We start from the raw sequence: 22,049 nt of genomic DNA, 5'->3' as shown, positions 1-22,049 counted from the left end.
CAAAGAAGAAAACCCAAAACACACAGTTACACTCTCTCAGTTATGTGGATTGATATAGAGCAATGAATATGAATCAGCAGCAAGCAAGAATATTTTGGAAACAAACAGGGCTAAAGCAGTGAATAAAGCTTTTCTGGATGGGCCTGCTTCTGTAAGGCCAGAAAATTCATAAAAATGAAATGAAATATTTTTTTTTCCTTCTCAATACCTAAGAGAAAGGCTTTGGCTGACCCTTTCCTTTCTTCACACAGGCCACATGCTTTTCCACAACTATCCAACTATGAATAGGCACAACCATTCCAGTAAGCCGACAGTTTGTGCTGCCAACAATTATATCAGCGACCCAGGACCTTACGTGTCATTTAATAGCTACATTCATAGAGGGGGGAGATGAAAAGAACAACCACAATAAGACACAGTTAATTGTGGATATGTTTAGAAACAGTTTAATGAATAATAAACAACATTTTATTTCCTGTGCCTCTGACACAGAGGCAAATAATTAAGAATCAGAAGAATCCAAAGTATTAGGTAACAATCAGAAAACTTGTGTGAGATTTTTTTTTTTTCCGCTCAAGTTTAATTGGTTCATTGTTCCCATGAACCATAAACCATGGGGTTGATAGCGGTGCTAAAGTTTACTTCTATAAAGGAAGATTAACATATTCGGGAACTTTACCCTAATCCTTGTTTTGCGTTAACTCAAGCAGATTGGATTAGTAATTCTTACCTACCACCCACTAGAAGAAAACGGGCTTCTTTTCTCAGACAACTGGCTGTATTGTACCTTCGTGTGCATTATCTGCACTGAAAGCATTCTGCGGAAAGAAATAATGCGAAGTGAAAGGGAAAAGGGTTTTACACTGTGATGGCAAGAAACAACTGCTGACATTGCAGAGTCTGGACCCTTAATGAAGGGCTAGACCTGTTCCTCTCCAGTTCATGTGCTGCTATTTCAGGCTAAATGAGAATAATGCTTCCAAATTTCTCATGCAGGAAAATCACTAAAACAAAGGAAAGTTGATTTACTGATTCTGATATGGAGAGCTGCGGGGTGCACTGGCAGCAGCCCAGGGAAGGAGCAGAGCTTCCCCCTTCAGAGACCACAGACCAGACCATTGTGCTCCCTCTTTACATGCAGAAAGCTATACCTTTACAGAACAAGATCTCTGCAGAAAAGAAATGCCAGCATTGACACAAGGGCCTGATACCATGTAGGTTTCTCTGCAGCTAATTTATTTGCGAGTATTGTCCAGATGGGGACAATACCCTTCACTCATACATGGACACACTTGGCCAGATCTTTTCTAGTGTTTGTCAACATGTTACCTCAGGAAACTTGATTGTTTTTTTTCTCTCTGAATAAGCAGAATCAAATTCTTTTCCACGGTATATATGAGCAACACCCCAGAGGAACATAGCAGCTCCATGGATCATAGACAGAGGACCAAACCATGCAGAGCCATGACAGAGCATGGGACACTTGATGGTTTCTGTCCAACCTCCATTCAAGCAGAAAACTGTGAAACATCCACCAAGTGTGGCAGAAGCTCATAGAAGCAAATGCCAAGGTACTGAGAGGCTTAATGTCTTTTTCTGGTTATCTCTGTATCTCAACAGAGTCTTCTCCCAGTGATAAAATTAATTGCTCTTTGGTTGGTTTCTCTCTATTTTATAAAATTAAGGGATGAATGTGAATCGGGAAAGCTTTAAAAGTATTTGGTTGCCAGGACTACAGGAGCTAAAAAGCTAGCAAACATATGTGCCCTCACGGCTGTAAAATTAATAAAAGCACAGTGACAGCCAGAGAGATGTTGGATGCCCCGTCACTGCAGAAACCCAAAGTCAGGTCAGACAGGGCTCTGAGCACCTCATGGAGCTTTGGGTGTCCCTGCTCACTGCAGGGGGTTTGGATCAGATGGCCTTGAGCGGTTCCTTCCAACTCAAACTGTTCTGTGATTTCATGGGTGAAGAGCAATGCTACCTGCTAGCTGGATGACAGAAACCAATGATATTGTGACCAAAGATCTCTTGATTCTGAACAGAGTCAAGAAACTCCTTTCAAGTTAATCTCCTGTCCTAAAGGTGGGGGCTATGTGCCCATCTCTGCCATGTCTCCTGCAAGCAACAAACCCTGGTATACCTGCATTCACTTACCCAGCAGGCCACTGCACTTTCTCCCACCATCAACCTCCATCTGACTATGAAAAACACAAATTTCAGAGCATGTAGTACATGTGGTGCATCCCACAGAAGGGCCTTGACTATGCATAGAACCCCTCGGTACAACTTTAAAGCTTGTTAGGTTCCTGCTGAAGCTACTTTTCGGCATCTAGGGAACAAGATAACCCTAAAATGCCCTGAGGGTCCTCCAGAACTAAGCCTGTGTGTTTTCTCAGAGGGAGTTTCAGGGTTTCCAGAAACAAGAGACCGGCCATTGAGCTTTGCATTGCTGTCACTCAATACCTCTTTCCTCCTGGGAAAACTGTTGATTCTGTCATATCGATAAAAGGAAAACGAGAAGTGGATCAATAAATTACTCAGACACTTTGTATTATCCGTTACGAGAGCTGCCAGTACGAATTTTCCACCTTCTCCCTTTTTTTTCATGATTTTACACCAAGCACGCTGTGTATCGTTTACTGTTTGGGATTTTATTAAGAAAAAAATTAAATAAATAGAAACTCCAAGTACTAATTTCAAACTGTTGTGGTGAACTCTCTCTTTTTTGTGTGTGTGTGTTACATAATAGAGTCTTTTGTCCTCAGTTTTCCATCTGTTTGCTAAGCATTTTTCACTTGAAGACTCAATTAGGACAAAAAAAAGCCCCACACAATCATTCAATTCAAAAATTAATTTGGAGATCAAGGGACTGACTTAGGCCTATACCAGTGACTAAAAGCGATTCAGGCTTTGTCACATGATCCAAGAGAACTGAGCAACAACAGTTTAGCTGCTTTAATCCTCCTTAATTTGAGTGCAAAGAAATTCACATGTGCTACTAAGAACATTTTGCGAGTACACTGTGTCCATTTTTCTGGGTCCCCATGTCCAAAGACTTTGTTTCATTGAGGGCTCATGACATCCTTCATTAATAACCCTCCTGCAGACAAATGAAATGTACACTATTTTGCAGAGATAAGGAGAAACTTACCCTGAGCATATCCTGCTGAAGAAGAGGTGCTTTCCACTAACACATCTCACAGGCAGCAGTCATCTCAGCTGCGCTGTTAGGGATGTGGCAATGAATTAGGCCCTGCTGTTCCAGGCATGCTGCAAAAGAGAGATGCCATCAATGACCCAAAGAGAATATTTAAAGAAATAATACAGCTATGCCACAGGAGGCCTCAGCAAATACAGTTTTGTGCATGCTTTGCACAGAATATAGGCTTACTAGCAAAAAAGCTACCCTCACCAGCTCTACTACCTAACATGAGTGTGTTGGGACTATGCAGCAGACTATCAGTCCACTTGAAGCTGGGTTACAGCTTGTGTCAATGGGGACAGCCAAGCAAGTTTTCATTAGATGAAGGAAAACTTGCAAAACATCCCATCCAGCACACACATACACTCACACAAATTCTTTACCTCTCTAATGCCACTTGTGTTTGTTGGTTTTGGAAGAACTCACAGTAAAAATTCCAAGAAAAAGCATGTAAACCTTTACAGCAGATGTGCAGTAATTGTTCTGGTTTTGCTCTGTCTCTCTTCCTTCCATTAAGGTTGCAAACACCACTAATATCATCAGCCCATCAACACCATACCACTAAGCCAGGCCTCAGTGCCACATCTACCCTCTTATTGAGCACCTCCAGGGACAATAACTCCACCACCTCCATACGCAGTCTGTTCCAGTGCCCAACCACTCTTTTGGAGAAGAAATTTTTCCTAATATCCAACCTGGGCCTTCCCTAACACAACTTAAAGATATTACTGCAACTTAGCCATAACTGAAAGCCATTTAGCACATAGAAGTCTCAAGGGGCTCTTTGTCCCCACCTTTGCCTTAATTTACAGCTACATAAAGGAATGTTATTATCCCACACGTTGGGAAGAAGCATCCAAGCCACACCAATAGTAAGAATCTGTTCATTTAGATTACAGACCTCCAAAATGCCGGAAGGTCGATTACAAAAACAACCAAACAAAAGTGACAATGACAACCCCGCGGCTCCGTGAAAGGAAGAAGCTGTACAGAAAGGTCCGTGTGGGAGAACCAACCAATTCAGCATCAAAGAGAGAAGCAATAACAAGCAAGGCTTGCCCTCCCCTTCCCCACACGGAGTGTTTTATCTCGTCAGAGTGGCGGTGCTGGAAAGGAGCCAGGGATCTCGTCGATAGATCCAAGCGGCGCTGATGAAGAAACGCAACCAAAGTAATTAATGATGGGGGAGGACTGACTCCCGGTGCTCGCGGCGGAGCTGGGATCTGACTCATTCTTTGCAACAGTTAACCCCAGAAAGAGTCAATTAGAGCAGGACTTCCCAACCTTTTGCAACAGACGCTCTCGCTTTCAATTAAAATGGCTCTCTAGGAACCCCGAGCAGCAAGTTTTTAGTCAGCAGGCTGCACAGAGCATCAGGCTTCCTGTGCCTTTGTAGTTCCTGAGTTTCTCTGACATGCCAGTTTTTAATTTGCAAAAAATATTGTCTGGATTTCGCCCAGGATTTCAGATGGTTTTCAGCACTCTCTGTGCTCTCCTCAATATTCTGGACAAGGTTCAGGTTAGCAATAGTCCAATATTAGTAATGGCACTTGCTCTGATTTTCTGGACAGCACTTGATTCTCACCATATTTGGGTCAATACTGTTCACGTTTGCCAGTGTTAGGTCATTATTCTGCAGCACTGTGTGGCTGTATTTGCTGTGTTCTCTGTTTCAAAGGGCTACAGGTTTGTCCATGATCAAAACATAATATAAGATGGGTTTTGAGACTATGAAGCTGATATCAGCCTCCTGTCACCTTGGTTGTTTGATATTCAGTAGTGCTTCTACTCTGTCTCCCTCAATAAAGAGTAAAATCACAAGCTAGTAAATCTAGGTTGAAAAGCAGAGATGATTTAACTTTGTCTGTTTTCTCATATATCCTTTATGACAAAATAATAAAATATGAGAGAACTGCAAAGGGATCTGAATCTTTTTAGCTTTTCAATTTGTTATTGTTTGTTGGGGAAAATCTGGGTCTTACCAAGCAAATCTGAATTCCTCCCAGCAAGTCCTAAAGACCCACAGGTTCTAGATCTGCCTGTTAGGCCCAATGGACAAAAAGAGATTTAGACTTTGTTTACCATTATCTTCCCCTTGAGCTTCCAGTGTCCACTTCCTTTGCAGGGCCCCTCTTCGGTCAAGGCCCTGCTTTATGAACAATTCACATAATTCACTTTGAGACGATACTGAAATCAAGATCAGGTTAAAAGAAACATTGGTTTACTGCACATTGTGATTTCACTTGTGCTCTCCAAGCTCCTACTGTAACTCATGATGGCAATGCTCCCTTTGCAGTAGAGAGGTAAAATCTTAAACTTTATCCTAAAAATCAAATTGCTGATTATGTACCCTATTGCTGGAGATTCATAGATACATTCTCCTTCCCCACAGCCTGTTCTCAACACATAAAACCAAGGTTCATTTCCATGACATTCATCTATATTGAGCTCATCTTCATCTCAACTGGAGATGACATTTTCTAGCCCAGGGGGTAGAGGCTTTGCTTTGTATTGTTAAAAGTAGCAAGTTCAATTCCTGGAGAGAAGGTCATGATTTTTTTTGCAATAAACTCATCATATTCTTTATCTCCTTGTTAAATGTACATTAAATATCATTATCATCCAATGTATTTTGCACGGAATGAAAATATTTCAACAATGCTTTTGCCTGAAGATGTGAAGTAATGTACCATTTTATGAGTAATTTTCATGAAATTTTGCATGCATCCAAATCCTGTGAGGTAGGGAACACACTTTGTTTGAACTTTACAGCCTTCTCATTCAGTTTTCATTAATAATTTTTCCCTTAATTCTCAATAGGTTTATCTTGAATTGAGGGAACATTATCAGAGCCCTCCTGTAGCTTGTTTAATATCTGTAAATTTCCATGGCTGATAAGCGTCAACTGTGCACGTGAATAGAGGAGTAAAATAGTGAATGTGGGATAAAAAATAATTGTTTGTCCTCTAAACAAAACCCAAAGTTTTAAATATTTGCCTCAAAAACATATATATATATTTTTTGATGGGCAGAAAACACTTCTTAGTGGAGTTTTTCACCAGCCACTGTTCTGAGCTGTGCTCATTTGCACTCCCTTCTTGCTAGAGGCACTGGCAAGGATGCTTATGTTTCTGGGCCCAGCAAACCAGTTTCTACCAAACTTTTCACTTTCCTAAACCAGAGCTCCGGCCCACATTCAGCCCCTCTCCTCCAGACAGCTATCTTCCAAACTAAGATTCAAGACCCTCACCCTCATCAATTCCTACCACACAATCAACAACTACTTGCAAAATCTGTGCACTCCCTCTCCATGCTAAGCATAGTAGTCATGTACAACATGACCTGTTCTCATGAACACTCCCAGTTTGTACCATTCTTTGTTGCAACTATCACACCCCCCAAAAAAAGCACGCTGAGAAAGAAGACAGTACGTTGTAGTGTTTTCAGCAAGGCCAAAAGTTCCCCGTGGAACATCCACATAGAATCACAGAATGGGGTGGAAGGGACCTCAAAGATCATCCAGTTCCAACCCTGTTGCCAGCCACTGAAACAAGCACCAGATCAGGCTGCCCAGTCCCCCATCCAACCTGGCCTTGTACACCTCTAAGGATGGGAGACCACAGACCTTGCTGCACTTTAATCATTGCTCCATGGAGGACTGTAGCATTCATAGAGTAATGCAGGCTGATGCTGGCAGGAGATGTAATTCTGATCCTACAAGCCATCCTGTCTAGACAGGACTGGAGACAGACACTGAGCACCGGAAAGACAGGACCTGAAGGAGGAAATGAATTTCCACGCAGCCACAGGATGAATCAGTGTCGGCCACCAGGATTTATCAACAAGCAAATTCTTTTCCAATCCTGTAAAAGCTCTTGCACCCGCAGACCTCACATCTCTAATTAAAAATGGTCATGAATACTTCAATAAACGATGCAATCCATCATGCTCAGGACATAATAAAGGGACAGAGAGTGGAAAAGAAGCTTTGCCCCTGTCCTATGTGCCATACTGTATGTGTCTCACTGCAGGGAAGCATGTGCTAATTTCTTACCTCTCTGCTGACTGCACTGTCCTTTTGCATAGTTGCTGCTAAACTGCATGAAAGGTATTTCTAATCTCGTGACGGTGACTGAAAAGGGTTGAAGGACACAAATTAAGTCTCATAGCAATAGAGCAGCCCAAGAATGGAAGGTCAGCCAGTTGACTCTTCCCAGAATCCCCTGAACAATGCAATTATTCATGAAGGAAATTTCAAATTATTTTCATTAGACTTCTGTTTTACCAATCTAACCAAAGTGATTAATTAGGGATTAAAATATTTACTCTGCACATGCTGCCTTGGCACGGCACTAGAATATTTAAGCATTGTGCTAAAAGGGTCAGCTGTCTCCAGTACTGTTTGGAATTCATTCTCTATTTTCTGTGTAAAAGGGCATTGACACTCATGTCTATACTGCACTTAGGATCCCATCAGGGACACAGAGAGAGAAACATGTCTCCCTTGCTGCCCTTGTAGCTGCCCCAAGCTCCCCAACTTCCTTAGTATAGCTGCTTGGGCTGAGAAGCAGACAACAGTAGCCTCAACAACTGCAGCAATGCCCTGCAGCCTTTTCATGGTTGAACACCTATTCCACAGTGCCAGAAAGGAGGGAGATGCTCATGAGAACCCAGTGGGACCAGCCAGAAAAGACAGCAATGGGCAGAAAGACCAAAGAGTTGGACTCAGATTTTAGACTAGTTACAAATGTCCTGCACGACCCCGGCCAGTTTCTTGCTCTAAGATATGTACTGATTTATTAGATTTAATTCAGAGCTCTGCAGCTGCAGGGCAAGCATTTGATGTGTTTGGTAAAGAAGAGTGGTGCTTTCACTGCAGCTTGCCAGGGAGCTAAGCACTCCTCTGGTGAGGTTACAGGATCATTGAACATCCTCAGTTGGAAGAGACCCATAAGGACCATCAGGTCCAACTCTTGGCTCCACATAGGACCACGCAAAGATTAGACCAGGTTATCAGAATGTAGCCCAAGGGAAGATGCTGCTGCTGCATATTCTAGCGTGGATATCTCACAAGTATTTGTCCTCACATGGGGTTTGGTTTAGCATTAGAAGCAGTTAACATACAACTAGAAGCTAGTGAATATCAGAGTGGAATCTCACATTAGATTTAGAAACCCTGGAAATGCAGTCTTTGTCAAAATAGCAAATGCTTTCACTGGATGTGAAGCTTAGAGATAGGATCACTTTGTCTAACTGAATCCAAAATAATGGAGTATGCAATAAGGAAAGACTCCAAAAAGTGAACACAAGATACTATGCAGTTAATGGTCCATCAGGCCACATCTGCACAGCGCTGAGGATTGGAGGAGCTTTTCTGGCATGGCCATCCAGCACTTCCCCAGCAAGCATGTGTTTCTGCAGGATAGTTAAAATGCATGGTACCTCAGAGCTGGCGAGTGCTGCCACTGCAACCTCACCAAGATGAAAAAGATGTATAACAGGATTTGCATTCCTTTCCAGAATGACTGCTGCAAGCAAACATTTCAGCACTTATTTGTTACCAATATTATTAGAAGTCCCAACCCATTTCCTGGCTGGGGCATGTTTCCTTGAGGGGACTGAAGTCACCTGTCACTTTCTTTCTCATGTTACTTAATCGTTTTAGTCCAAGCAGTAAGCTGCCAATCATATTTAATATTTAGTCACCTTGAATGCATTGCTACTGATTAAATAGACTGCTATTTCAGTAAACAACTGATGAGAGAACACTTACAGCTTCATTATAATTATTCCAGCAGATATTAGAGCATTATTCATATGTAACTCCAAAGAATATTTAGGTCTTCTCCTATTTATTTCACAAACAACATATTAATTGCTACCATATTAGCAGAGCTATCAGTACTAATTGGATAATACCCCTTCGAAGATTTTTCCTATAGCAACCTCTTTTGCTTGCATGTTTTTGTCACACCTCTGGTGTTTAGGATCTCTGTTGATTTCCCACAAAGAAATGTACTCTTAGGAGTTTACCAGCTCTATATGCACTTTTTGGTTGGGTTTGTTTGTAATACAGTGAAAACAAGCAGCCCCTACAAGAAGAAGAATCATTGGGTCATAGAATCAGAATGGCTTGGGTTGGAAGAGACCTCAAAGATCATCTAGTTCCAACTCCCCTGCCATGGGCAGGGTTGCCAACCACTAAATCAGGGCACCAAGTCATGTTGCCCAGAGAAAGATGAGGTTGGTAGAACCATGTCTGTACCGTGATTCATGGCAGAGGGTTGAAGAATTCAGGACTGCTGAGATACTCCATGGCCTTATCCATGATACATCCCCTACCCTGAAAAAAACATATTCCCAAGGGCTTGAAGGCTCCTTTTGAAACAACCTTGAAAAGATCATTAAGAAAACCAAACTCATTGTTAGTAGACTCTAACTTTGGGTTTCCTCCTGGAAGCACTGAAAAACATTGCTGCATAAGCAGATTGGAGCTGGGTAACAAGTTTGGGAACATCATGTGTTTCATAAAGGTCTTCACACACTACTGGTAAATTTATTGAGTGGTTGTGTCACCATCAGCTATGCTGGATCTTCAGGCCTTGCTTCTAGAAAGAAGGTTTTGTTTAGAAACTCATCAAGAGCCATTTTTTTCCAAAGGAACAGATAATACGTGTGTTTGTTTCGCATCAGTGAGAGAAAATGAGAAATTGCTGCTTCAGGTTGACCCAAACATTTCTCCTTGTTTCTTCCCACCCACTCACCTCCTCTCCTTCCTCCCTCAGTTTTTCAGTTTGACCACTGAACTGAAAAATTAATTATTCTTACAGCTCTATTAAAGGACAACTTATGCCAGGCTGCTTACAGACAGTCTAACTGATGTATAATAAGTATCTTCATTTCTTACTTTTCCCTTTCTTTTAACATCTGTCCTTTCTTTCATTGTTTTTAAACAACGAAATCCTTTCAGAGTGCTCAAGTACACATAGGGTGCCATGGGTTGTACATTAAGCAAACATGTACTAAAGTAAAATATTCTATGAGCCTTAGAAACACCAGTAATAACAATGAAAAAGCTGAACTGGAATGGTGGGAAAATATAGATGTTCTGTGAAAGCAGGATAGGGTCCAGATAAGATCCAGCAGCTGAGATAAAAGCAATGTCTTCTTCCCTTTGTAGCTCCATCAGACCTTCCTGAGTCCTCAGGAATATTCACTGACCTTGCTTTCATCTTGTGTAAATCATTCAGATGGATAGGGAACACCTGGCTTGAAGAAACAGAATAGGGTAATCAGCAGAATTAATATTAGCTTTGGTCACTCTCTGCTGGGGTTAATTAAGGCCACTTTCTCAGCAACAGAACTTGAAAAATAGAGAGAGGGCAGAATTTCAGCCTGGGCAGAGCAACCACGTGGCTGTCAAGCCTGTGCTCTTCTTTTCCTTCCATCCCTCTGTTTGGGTCCACTGAAGACTTATGTCCAACTACCAGCCTGCAAGGCTGCATCTTTTTCTGCAGGCTGTAAAAGCAAAGATGAAATAGCTGCAAGTTGATATGAGGTGTTCTTGATCTATTGGATTTTATGCAGGGAGTGCACTTCCAAAAGAGATCATATAAAGCATCCAGGTGTATTTGCATCGCGCTGTAAGACATTAGATTGACTTAGAAGAACCTATGGAGAGCAACCACATGCAAAGGGTTGTTTTGCTGCAGCAGACAGAAATGCCCACAAATCCCACCAGCTCCTCCTTGCTTAGCCACACTGACCATCTTCTCAACAACATCTCCTTGCTTAGCAACATCATCTCCTTGCTTAGCAACACTGACCATCATCTCAAAACACAGATCAGGTAAGTCACATCACTACGCAACTTATTACATCCTCTGAAGCAGTATTTCAGGGTGTACAATATACACACTATTCTTAAACTTCTATTTTCCTCTTTTTCTCTATGAACAGCTATATGGAAACATTCTTTTCCAGCCCAGCCAAGGGAGTAGGCAGGAACAAACATTAAAATGCTCAGAACATCTTAAAGAACAGAGCTAGGGATTTTTCTTGTTGTTTCATAACTTTGCTTTAATCAACTTTTTATCCATTGACTCACTTGCAAGTTCCAACCAATATAATTAGCGCTATCTAAATTAGTTATCACTCAAAATTACTTCCTTCTTCAAAAAAAAAAACACAGTTTTATTTTAAAATTATAGGTGTTGCCATAGGCTATGCCAGAACTATATGCATGGGCACGTTTTAAGTAGATAATATTTTTAATCCTAATTAAAAAATATATTCCTCCCTTCCATAAAATGTGAAGATTTGTGAATGACCTTATTTTCGTTTTGATAGACACACGGTAACAATCAGTCGCTTCTCATTCATATACATCCTCTGCACCTTCCATTGAAATACTGCATTGTTCAGCTAAGCTCTTCTATAAACTGAATGCACATTTTTCATTGTTGGGTTTGTTCTCATTTCATTGCACGCTTGCTACAGAGCACAGAAGATAACATTTCCAGTGGGTGCCTATTACAGAACTGTTATTTACACACTGCCCTCAGTAGCAAGGCTCTGCTTTTAGTAGGTGCCAAACGCCATCAGTTCCTCTTGATTTCAGTGGAAAGCCACAGACCCATTAGGATGGGACTAAACTGAGTAGTCATTTGCATCTCAAAAGGACCAAAGTGAGAAGTCAAAAGGAGTCCACAACACGCTGCTCAGGGAGCTGTGGGGTCACCATCCCTTGGAGATGCTCTGGAACTGTGGAGATATGGCACTGAGGGACATGGGCATTGGGCATGGTGGGAGTGGGCTGAGGTTGGAGATCTCAGAGATCTTTTCCAACCTTAGTGACTCTGTGACTCTTTGGAAATGCTGACCCTCGTGGATAACTTCAGGCACCCAAGTTTGGAAATGCTGCCTGGAGTTTTTGTACATCCTTGCATTGCACAAGGCATTGGGAGGCACACAGTCTCAACACTGCTGCAAGGGAAGAGGAGTTAGTAGCTGATTTTTTATCATAAATCAACATGAAAGTGGCCAGCCACTCCTCTGCAGCCACAGAGCCAAATCTTGACATAGCTGACAGCAGTGAGCCAGCCATACATGGTATTCTTGGGCCTCAAGGGAAGAAAAAGATCAAGGAAGAGTTTATAGGCTGAGGATGACAGTGGATCTTCAGAGGTCCCTTTTCCCTGTGGCAGAATCTCCTGGTGACTGGGGAATGTTCACCTTGGCATTTTTTGTTGGGATGGATTTGAGCGCAACCAACAAGGCACCAGCTATTGGGGAAAGAAACATGGGATATGGAGGTGGAGAGTGGAGAAAATCCAAGCACCTACTCCTTCAGACAGAGACAAAGAAGAGGAAGAAGCACAGGATGGAGGATATGAGAGGAGACCTAACATATGCCACCAGTGGGCACGTGGTTGGGAGGTTGATTGCACTGCCCTACAATGCAAAGCACCAGCCCCACTAAAAGGCCACTTGAGCTCTCACACTGCAAGGACTTTTAATGCTACACTACAGTGCATGGCACTTGAGCCAGCTTTCACATTCACTCTCCTCCCACGCAGCAATATCAGCACTCATCACAAGCTGCAGCACAAGCTGCCCCTTCCACACATCCACCTTCAGTCCCACTCTCCCTCTCTCCCAGTTTTATGCCACAGGAGTAAAGAACTGGGGGTGGGAGGTGCAGCAGGAATCAAAGCGACCTTATCATTTACACGTATCGTTTGAAATTTGGTAAAGAGAAAACTGAATAATTTCCCACAACCTGAGGGCAGCGCTATCTTTCATCCTGACTTGTTCTGCTATTTACAAGAAAAACCTGCATAATTACCAGAGCAAATACCACGTCACAGCCTGCACCTGCTATAAGTAAGATACAGAACATGTTTCTGAAAGTAATAATTAAATAAAGTCATCCATCCATCAACCTTGTGTAGTTTTGTAGCTTCTGTGGGCTTTAGAAGGAGCAAAGCAATGTATTTATGCAACAAGCTTCCCCCCCCCCCCCCCCATTTTTAATGGCAATTATTGCATGTAAACTAGCTTTTGTGGGAACGGTGAAGCAGATGGATGCGGTCTGAAAAAAGAAATAGGCAAATACACCCACTGGAAAATCAAAAAGATAAGAATGCAAAGTCACTGTGTGTGTAGTTGCCTGTGTGCTATGAAATGGTTCTTTTTACACTCTGCATCTGAATATTCCCAATGGAAATGTTATTATAAAAGACAACAGGTTGTTCCAGCAGAACTGATCAAAAAGTGTGATTGCGTTTTCAGGCACGGTCCCATGATGGGACTGACAATCCTGAGCTAAAGAATTATTTTTACCCAGCAGCTATCTCTCTAGCTGAAGAGCCATCCGAGAAGAGACAAAAGTGCTTGAAATTCTGGGAAGCAGTGAGAGGGTACGTGTGTGAGGAGAGGATTGACTGCAGGGAAGCATCTTCTCTTCTGTTTTTGTTTCTCCTTTGAGCTTGCTAATACTGCTGCCACTCTTGGCAAGCACAGTGTCCCTTCCATACTGCATTCAGAGAGACAATTCAGGTTCTCTCTGGGGCTGCAGTAGGTTTATGATGCAAAAATTCATCCCAGCCCAAGCTAAGGGTACAGATGGGCAATGGACCTTTCCGTGGATGATACAAAGGCTTGAAGACTGGGCTCTGACACCTAGATGTTCCCCACATCCATCCACATGCCTCGTTTCACATCTCTCATGATCTGTTTTCCCCTCTATCCAAATGGCCCCTATATATATATATATATTCTTTTTGCATTGTGCCTTAGCCTGCAACTAGGATAAGCAACTGGATGGAACATTTATCCTGTATCACCACCAGAGAAGGCCATGAGTCATTGGTTCTCCTCTGCCGATGGACAAATTCACAGCACTCAGTCATGCCACGTGTCTTTTTGTTTTGTAAGGTTGTATGCAAGTTAGGAATATGAGGACTAAGCATGTGGAGGGTTCTACTTTCCATTAAGGGTTTGCTGACAAAGAATCTGTTGGCAGTTGGTACATTAATAGACGTTTCTGTAAGCAAGCTATGATTTCTTACAGAGCTGAGCAAGGCAATGATCTCAGCTCATGACCCCATTGAGCACTTTGAGGCTTACAATTCTTTTTTTTCCCCAACTTGTGATGCTTAAAATTTTACTAAAATGGTCCAGCCTCTGCCCAGTGTGTTTAAAACAGTTGCCAATAATGTTTTAATTCATTACCTCTAGAGACCTCTCAGAAGCAGTTCTTTTCACTTTGGAAACCCTTGTGCTTGTGAACAAGCAGATACCCAAATCCTGCCTTCAAAATGCTAATGACAGCTTTTATTGCCAATTAAGCATTTATAAAGTGCTGAAGGATCCATTCTTGGAACATAGCGTAGCTAAGAAGCATGTGTGAAAAGGCACCGTATCCTTAACAGGAGGCAACAGAAATGATTCAGGAGGAAAATCCCAGCAGATCACTCCTACAGGCAAACAGACCTCAAGAAATACCCTCAATAATCGCCTCTTCAGACAGCAAGGAAATGACTTCTAGGAAGGATTTACTTCCTTCCCTTTTCAGCAGCATAGATATTAGGAAACTCTTCCTGAGGTTTGCAGTGGTTTCCACTTAAAGAGTAATTTATTGACATTCCTAAGAGAGAAAGCTTTAATTCACAAAATATTATTCATCAAAACGCTACAAAAATGGCAGTTTTATTCTGATCCTAATCTATAAAGCTTTTTGTCTATCTTTAAAGCTATGGTTATCTTGAAGTGCTTAGTCTCATATTCATTGCTTTTATAATTGGACAACATAGAACAATGGGAGATTTACTAGTTTATTAAGAACCAAAATGAATGTAATCCAATATCACCCTTTGTTGAAAGCCACCTACAAAAGAATTGCACGAGGATGTGAAATGAATAATCTTTCTTGGTTTTCTCCTCTTGAAAGTGCCTTTATAGTGCCTTCCCAGAGCATAATAAATGGCATAACATAAATGATATGGAAAATTACTACAAGTCTTACCAGGTAAACAAGTTGAGTAAATTTCTGGGAGCTGGTGGAGCTTTTTTCTAATAAATGTTCCCACAGACGAATTCATTTTTGGAATTATGTGGATGAAAAAGGGTTAAAAAAGAACGACACGAAACCAACAGAGAGCAATATGGTCATTAAACCTAAATTCCACCGGCTATTTCTCATCATGAAAGATAGACTTGTGAATGGAACAGTGTTTCTAAAGTGGGAAACTAAAAGTCACACAACAAAAAGTAGGAAAAATCAGCACCAGGAAGTGAAACTGTGAGGAATTAAACTGGCAAAATTTATACCATCCTCTGTATGATTAAAAAACAGATCAATATCACAGAATCACAGAATCACACAGAATCACAGAATGACCCGGGTTGGAAGGGACCTCAAGGATCATGTAGTTCCAACCCCCCTGCCTGGCAGGGCCACCAAACATACACCTTTACTAGATCAGGTTGCCCAGGGCCCCGTCCAACCTGGTCTTGAACAAGGACGGGGCATCCACAACCTCCCTGGGCAGCCTGTTCCAGGACCTAACCACTCTCCTGGTAAAGAACTTCCCCCTAACATCCAACCTAAATCTTCCCTCTTTCCCAATATGAACTGTTGGGAATCACCGTTCTCTGATAGAAGGAAAGGTCTGTTCTATGAATCATAGAATCACAAGGTTGGAAAGGACCTACAAGATTATCTAGTCCAAAAACCACCAGCTTCCAAGCTTTATAGCAGGACAAGTAATAAATGAATCAAACTACTTCAGAAAGACCTTCAGACAGCTATTGAGAGCTTCAGAGGGAAAACCAGAAAGCATTAATAGTAATAAGCTAATAATATTTCATTTATGGTTTTTGCCATGGTTCCAGCTGTTTTCCTTACCTCATTCTCCCATGGTGTGAGCTCATGTTCCTTGGGTGGACATACAAGATGCTGGTGTCCGAAAGAGAGAAACCTCTGGTTCTGAAAGGCAGGGTTTGCTTGTCCACCTCCAGGAGGGACTGTGTTGTGCATCACTGGAAAGCTGGGAAAAAAAAACATGGGGAAGGCTCAGCATGCAGACTGTAAAGCTCAGCTTCTCCTTCCCCACAGTTTGTATTGCAAATAAGCCCCCACTGCCACCAGACCCAGGCACTGAAATCCTTCCCATGGTGAAACTGAGGAGCAACAACATGCTGGATTGGTGCTGAAGATGATGCCAACCCCAGCTGCAGGTGAAAAGCTGAACCTAAGGGAATCTGCATGCATTTACACCTTGGCCTGTCCCAAATGCACCTCAAAGAGTGCATCACTTCAAGATTCCTCAGGGAGATCACTTCTAAGATCACTGATAAAGTTAAACATTTCTGACTGTCTGAAAGAATAAACACTGTCCATTTCCCTGCTTTCTTGCAGGTAATGGCAGGGCAGGACCTCAGTTGTTTCTATCCTCAGGACTTTTGTGCTCCTCTGCTTTTCCCCATAGATGCTTTTTTATAAAGAGTTAAAAAAAGAAGAAAAAAGTAATGAATAAATTGAAAAAAAAAAAAAAAAGCTTGTAGACCCAAAAGAAAGAATGCATCTATTATAAAATAAAATCTCTTTTAGCAGCTATTAGAATGCATTAAAAATATTCACAGGACTCTCCCCTCCAGTAATGTTGCAAAAGCCATGCAAATAATAATTGTGGCTAAGTGCACTACAGTGACAGTCAATATTGTACTTCCCAAGCTAGTACTCATTATTCTTTATGGAACTCATGCATTTTGTGAAAGATCAAAAGATTTACATATCATATGGAGTGCTTTAGGGAGTGACTTGCTGTGCACTTTAAATGCACAATGTTCCACAGCCATTTAAATACAGATTTCATTTCTCTCTTCTGTGTGATATTAAATTTGAAAAAGGAGAGGGAGAGCAACCAAGTCAACTTGGGCACCTTTGTTCGCATCACGAAGTACAGTTTTAATTTGGTTCCGATATAGAAGTTTAATATTTTTATGGGATGTTATTGAATAATCTGCTAGGCTCAGCACTGGCCTTTGCACAGGAAAGAGATGAAAGAAATCAATTTTTCTTCTTATTTTATGAGCACTGCAGGCAAAATCATCCACTCTTCCATGCCCCAGAGAAAGGCACGGGCTTCTCTGCAGCCTCCCCACTGCTTGCCTGGTCTAAGCTTATGGGTGTAGGAAGGAAGAAGGAACTGCATCCTATTTCCTTGCAGTGGGGATGAGGGAAAACGTTGCTATTTCTGTGCTGTTCTAGACTGCAAGAAGAGCAACAGCATTGCTTGAGTGCCCTTGGGTGAGCCACTGCGCACAGCCTGCTACGTGGAGACAAAAACACATTTTTACCTTGCCAGGATGTTGTGAGGATAAAGAAATACATTACGGACAGCTGAATGGTCAGTTACTATGGTAATACAGCCACATGGTAGTGCAGAGGGGCTCTGAGGCCATATTTGCCATGCCTGCGCTCTGCTCTGCGTATTCACGCTGCCGAGACCTGGATGTGCTTTTCCCTTCTGCAAGGGCACTGAGCAACACCTCTCTTGTTTCTCTGCTCCTCCCTTCTGGTATTTACAGACATGGATGGAATCACCCTGAGACTCTTCTCCCAGCAGAGCTGCTCCAGACCCTTGATGGCCATACGCTGGGCTCTCTCCAGCATGCCTGGGTCTCTTTTGCACTGAGGACCCAGAACTGGACACAATCCTCCAGGTGTAGCCTCACCAGAGCTGAGTAGATGGGAATAATCACCGAATCACCTCCCTTGATCTGCTGGTGATCCTTTGCCTAATGCAGCCCAGTTTATCTTCAACCTTCAAAGCATCAAATGCACACTGCTGGCTCCTGTCCTACTTGGTGTCCACCATGACTCCAGGTCCTACCCTGCAGAGATTCTTCCCAGCTGTGGTGGTCCCAGCATGTACAGGTGCCTGGGTTTGTTCCTCCCCTGGTACCTAAGGAAAGGGTTAAGGGGACAACTCTATGTCATTAAGGGTCTACTCCAGCAACAGGAAACCTGGGTGCTATCCAGCAAGTCTGTCCACACTAGCAAGGTCATGAAAATCTTCTTCTCCTGTGAAGAAAGAAAATAAATCCTTCTGAACAAGTAATTAGCCCTTTATTTTTATGGAACAACAGGAAGGTTTTCATGAATAGGAAATCTACCCAATTTGTTTGCTGCTGGTACATTCTGCGTTATTTTCCGAATGAAGTGAATGAAAAACCTCTTTAATGAAGCATAACTATGTTGTGATTAAGGCTTATTCTGTCTAAATATTGACTCAGATAACATTTTCTAAGGATGAACAGACCATAACCCATGAATCCGGCATCAAAGCCAGGAAGATTAATAGGAAAGATGCATTTTCTGGTTGTCTGGAGAAAAGTTTGATGTGGCCAAGGCAACAGCCAGAGACTTTTCTCATTATTTATGAGACCCAGACAGCAAGTCTTCAAGAAGCTGTAGTTTTCTTGATCCATTGGACATTTGAAAGTGCAGGGACCAAGTGTCTCTTTCCTTTGCTCTCTGGTTAGTATGGAGACAAGAAGAGAGCTGCAGGATTTCTATAAGATGACCCCATTGTCTTGGAGCAAAGATGAACCACGGACTCTTGCAAGCCCTAATGAAGTACGATTACTTGCTAACTCTTTGTCATGCGCCTGCAGGTAAAATCAGTCAGGCATTCAGTTATTGATTCTAGCCTAAACCATCCAGAGAAGAGGAATAGGTTGACGAGTGCTTGGGAAAAGAAAGGCCTAATAGGAAAAAGGGGCGTTTGGAATGTTAGCTCAAAGAACAGTCAGTTCTCCTGGACACATTTGGTTTTCTGGCAATTTGTATGGTGCAACATTTTCTCATTCCAAAAGCAAAGGTTTGTTTTTCTTTGATGAATGAGATTTATTATTGAGAAAGACCAACATTGCAAAGGAAAGTGTGTGAAAGATTTTCACTTTAACCATTTGACCTTAGATCAGATAGGATTCTGTCCTCATAAAAACAAACAACAGGAATGAATCCACACTCCACACAATGTGTAATGAGAGAAGGCATGAAAAACATGTAGAAAACTGCAAAAGCCACAGAAAATAAAGCTGCAGGGAGGGACACCAACCAGCCCACTACCAAACAGCAACACCATTCCTGAGTCCCCAGACCAGAAATAAACACACCTTCTGTGAAGCAATAAACAGAGAACGATGTAGACAAAGAAACTCAGGAACAGGGTTGTTTAGGCTTGAATTCATCCTAGAGGGATGCACTGAATTTTTCTTCTACAGGTAAAAACAGCTGCTGAACCGCAAGAGCCTTGTGCCAGGCTGGGGAAGGAACTAACAAAGAAATAATTAAATTATTTGAGATTTCATTGTTCGTTTTGGCTTTCAAACCAAGAAGAAACTTAACATTGGGCATACCTCTAGGGTCTGTTGTGGACAGTGGGTGGATTTACAATACGGCCTTCTAGCAGGGAAAGGGGAAGAGAAAAGGGGCAAAGCTGGTTCTGCACTCCTTGGGCACTTGAGGGAGAAGATGATTATCAAAAACAGATTGTTGTTATTTTACAACTCCTTTTTTCTCTCGATTCCTCATCTATAAAAAGAGTGCTCTTAAATCATGAAAGGTTTTCTTTGAAGAGAAAAATTCTCCTTCCAGCTGTGAGCTCTCTCATTCCTTAGTGGATATCGCCAGTGCAATGGATGGTACATAAACACTCCAGAATAGACATGAAACATTCAGAGAGTTTCCCCCATTGTGTTTTGCCATTCTGTCTCCACCCTAACAGCCCAACCATGGAGTCACCGACCATGGGAGTGTTCAAGAAACGTTTGGATGTTGTGTTGAGGGACATGATTTAGCTGGGAAGTATTGGTAATGGTTGGACTAGATGATCTTCTAGGTCTTTTCCAACCTTGATAATTCTGTGATTCTGTGATAACGGTGGCCAAAAGAACTTTACAGCGACGCTTTGTCTTCCTACCAACTGCAGATCCCAGCCTTTATTCTGGGCTCTGCACTCCTTCACGTGCCACAGATGTGGAAATAAACTTGAAATAATAAACAAAAACAACTCAGAAACATAAAGACTGAAATTAAAGTGGAAGTGCAGCGGGAGCATGGCAGTAGTGGTGTTAATGCTGAAATATTCCCTGAGAGTACGAGCTGGCAAAGGTAGTGGACACCCAGATATTTGAAATGCAGCCAAATAATTTGGCACATCTCTAACTGGCACAAAGCATTCTTGGTAGAGCTTCCTACTGCTGCTGGCACCTTTACAGCTGTCTTTCTTCATCTTGCTCTGCCCACTGCAACAGCTACTCAACAGGTGTTTCCACAGACACAGTGCGTTTGGCAGCGGTAGCCCTTCAATACTATCGCTGGAATACATTTTTCTCCCTCTCAACAGCACCGCTCGGGTTCGTTGCCCAGAGGCCAGCATGGCAACGGGCACAGCTGACCAACTGGATTTGGGAAAAGAGGGCTGAACGTTTGGGTGGCCAGATGTACAAGTCGGCAAGGTGGTCAGAGAACGTCAATGCTTGGCGTGGCCCTGAGAAGCTGGAGTAATATTTTGCTGGTTTATCTGGAACCCACCTGCAGCTCATCCAGGGCTTCCCTGTTTTCTGTGCTCTTGCCCAGGACTTCTCAGTCCTACATCTATTTTCTTCATTGCAAACAAGTTTTGGGCTCCCTGGCTGCCACATTTTTCATAAGGACAGAGTGTTTGCTTGGATCATGGTAGATTTTCTTCATCCAACTCAGCCTCTGGTCCAGATGCACTCAGAGAGGAAGACAGATTTACTCCAGGGTCTCAGCAATCCTGGCATCTAGAATATGTCAAGGCACAAAGCACCTGGAGAGGCTCAGAGGTGAGGCACCTGGGAGCAGGGTTCATGTGAACAATAAAACTAGCAATTGTAGTTAGTCCTGTCTTGTTTTCTTCATTTTGAGCTTACCTGTGTAGCTCCTTGGCCGTGAAGCAGCCTTTCCAGGCACATCAAAGAAGTCCTCCTCCATGTGCAGTCCATGGCTTGCTAGGTGTCATCTTCCCTAGGTTTCTGATGCATCATAAATATGAGAGATACAGTGCTGAATATTTTTCTGACAGGAATCTCTGCAACATGACAAAATGAGATTTGAAAAATCTCTTTTACTGATGTATGTACAAATATACACGCATACGAAAACATAAGTACAACCATGATGGTTCAGCTCAAAGGTCCACTAGTTACATTCTTCTCCACCAATAGCTGCAGAAAGCAAATGGCTGAGGATGAGCTGATGAATAATAGAATCATTAAGGTTGGGAGAGATCTCCAAGATGCCAACCTCATCCCAACCCCACCATTTCCACTGACCACATCCCTCAGTGCCACATCTCCACAGTCACTGAATACCTCCAGGGATGGTGAACCTACCACCTCCCTGGGCAGCCCAAAGCAGACTAGCACACACATCATGTGTTTTCCCAATGAATAAATATTTGCAGCTGAGAAGCCTGGAAGCAAAAGGAACTTTGCGTTTAGTAGACCTCAAATGTTGGTTTCTTTCTCCACCCACCCCCCGTGAATTTATCTACTTGTGCTTTGAACCTATGCAAGCTCATAGTATCCATCAGATCCTGCAGTAAGGAGTTCCACCACTTGCCAGCACTGCATCTGAACAACCACTTCCTTCCATTTATTCTGAACCTGTCACCTAAGAGCTTAATTGGGTGTCCCCAAGTTTTAGAAGAGAAATGGTATAATGAATTCCTGTCACCCTGATTCCACAGCAATGATGATTTTATAGGTATATTCCTCTCCTGTCTACAGAGTGACTGACATGGAA

General features: G+C 42.4%; 1 long non-coding RNA gene across 1 annotated transcript; it reads right to left on the bottom strand.

The window, feature by feature from the left end:
- Positions 1–422: 422 nt before the first annotated feature.
- On the bottom strand, positions 423–21,333 carry LOC107315436 (uncharacterized). The gene is made up of 4 exons (XR_001555908.3): positions 21,176–21,333; positions 16,116–16,257; positions 3,155–3,273; positions 423–818 (listed from the first exon to the last, which is right to left on the bottom strand). It is a non-coding gene; the product is annotated as an uncharacterized LOC107315436 (long non-coding RNA).
- Positions 21,334–22,049: the final 716 nt, after the last annotated feature.

This window comes from Coturnix japonica, chromosome 5, assembly GCF_054131305.1.
Source record: "Coturnix japonica strain WE chromosome 5, WE-NBRP24, whole genome shotgun sequence".
NCBI classification, from domain to species: Eukaryota; Metazoa; Chordata; class Aves; order Galliformes; family Phasianidae; genus Coturnix; species Coturnix japonica.
Note: the sequence above shows the minus strand (reverse complement) of the source record. Positions and strands in the feature narration are given on the sequence as shown.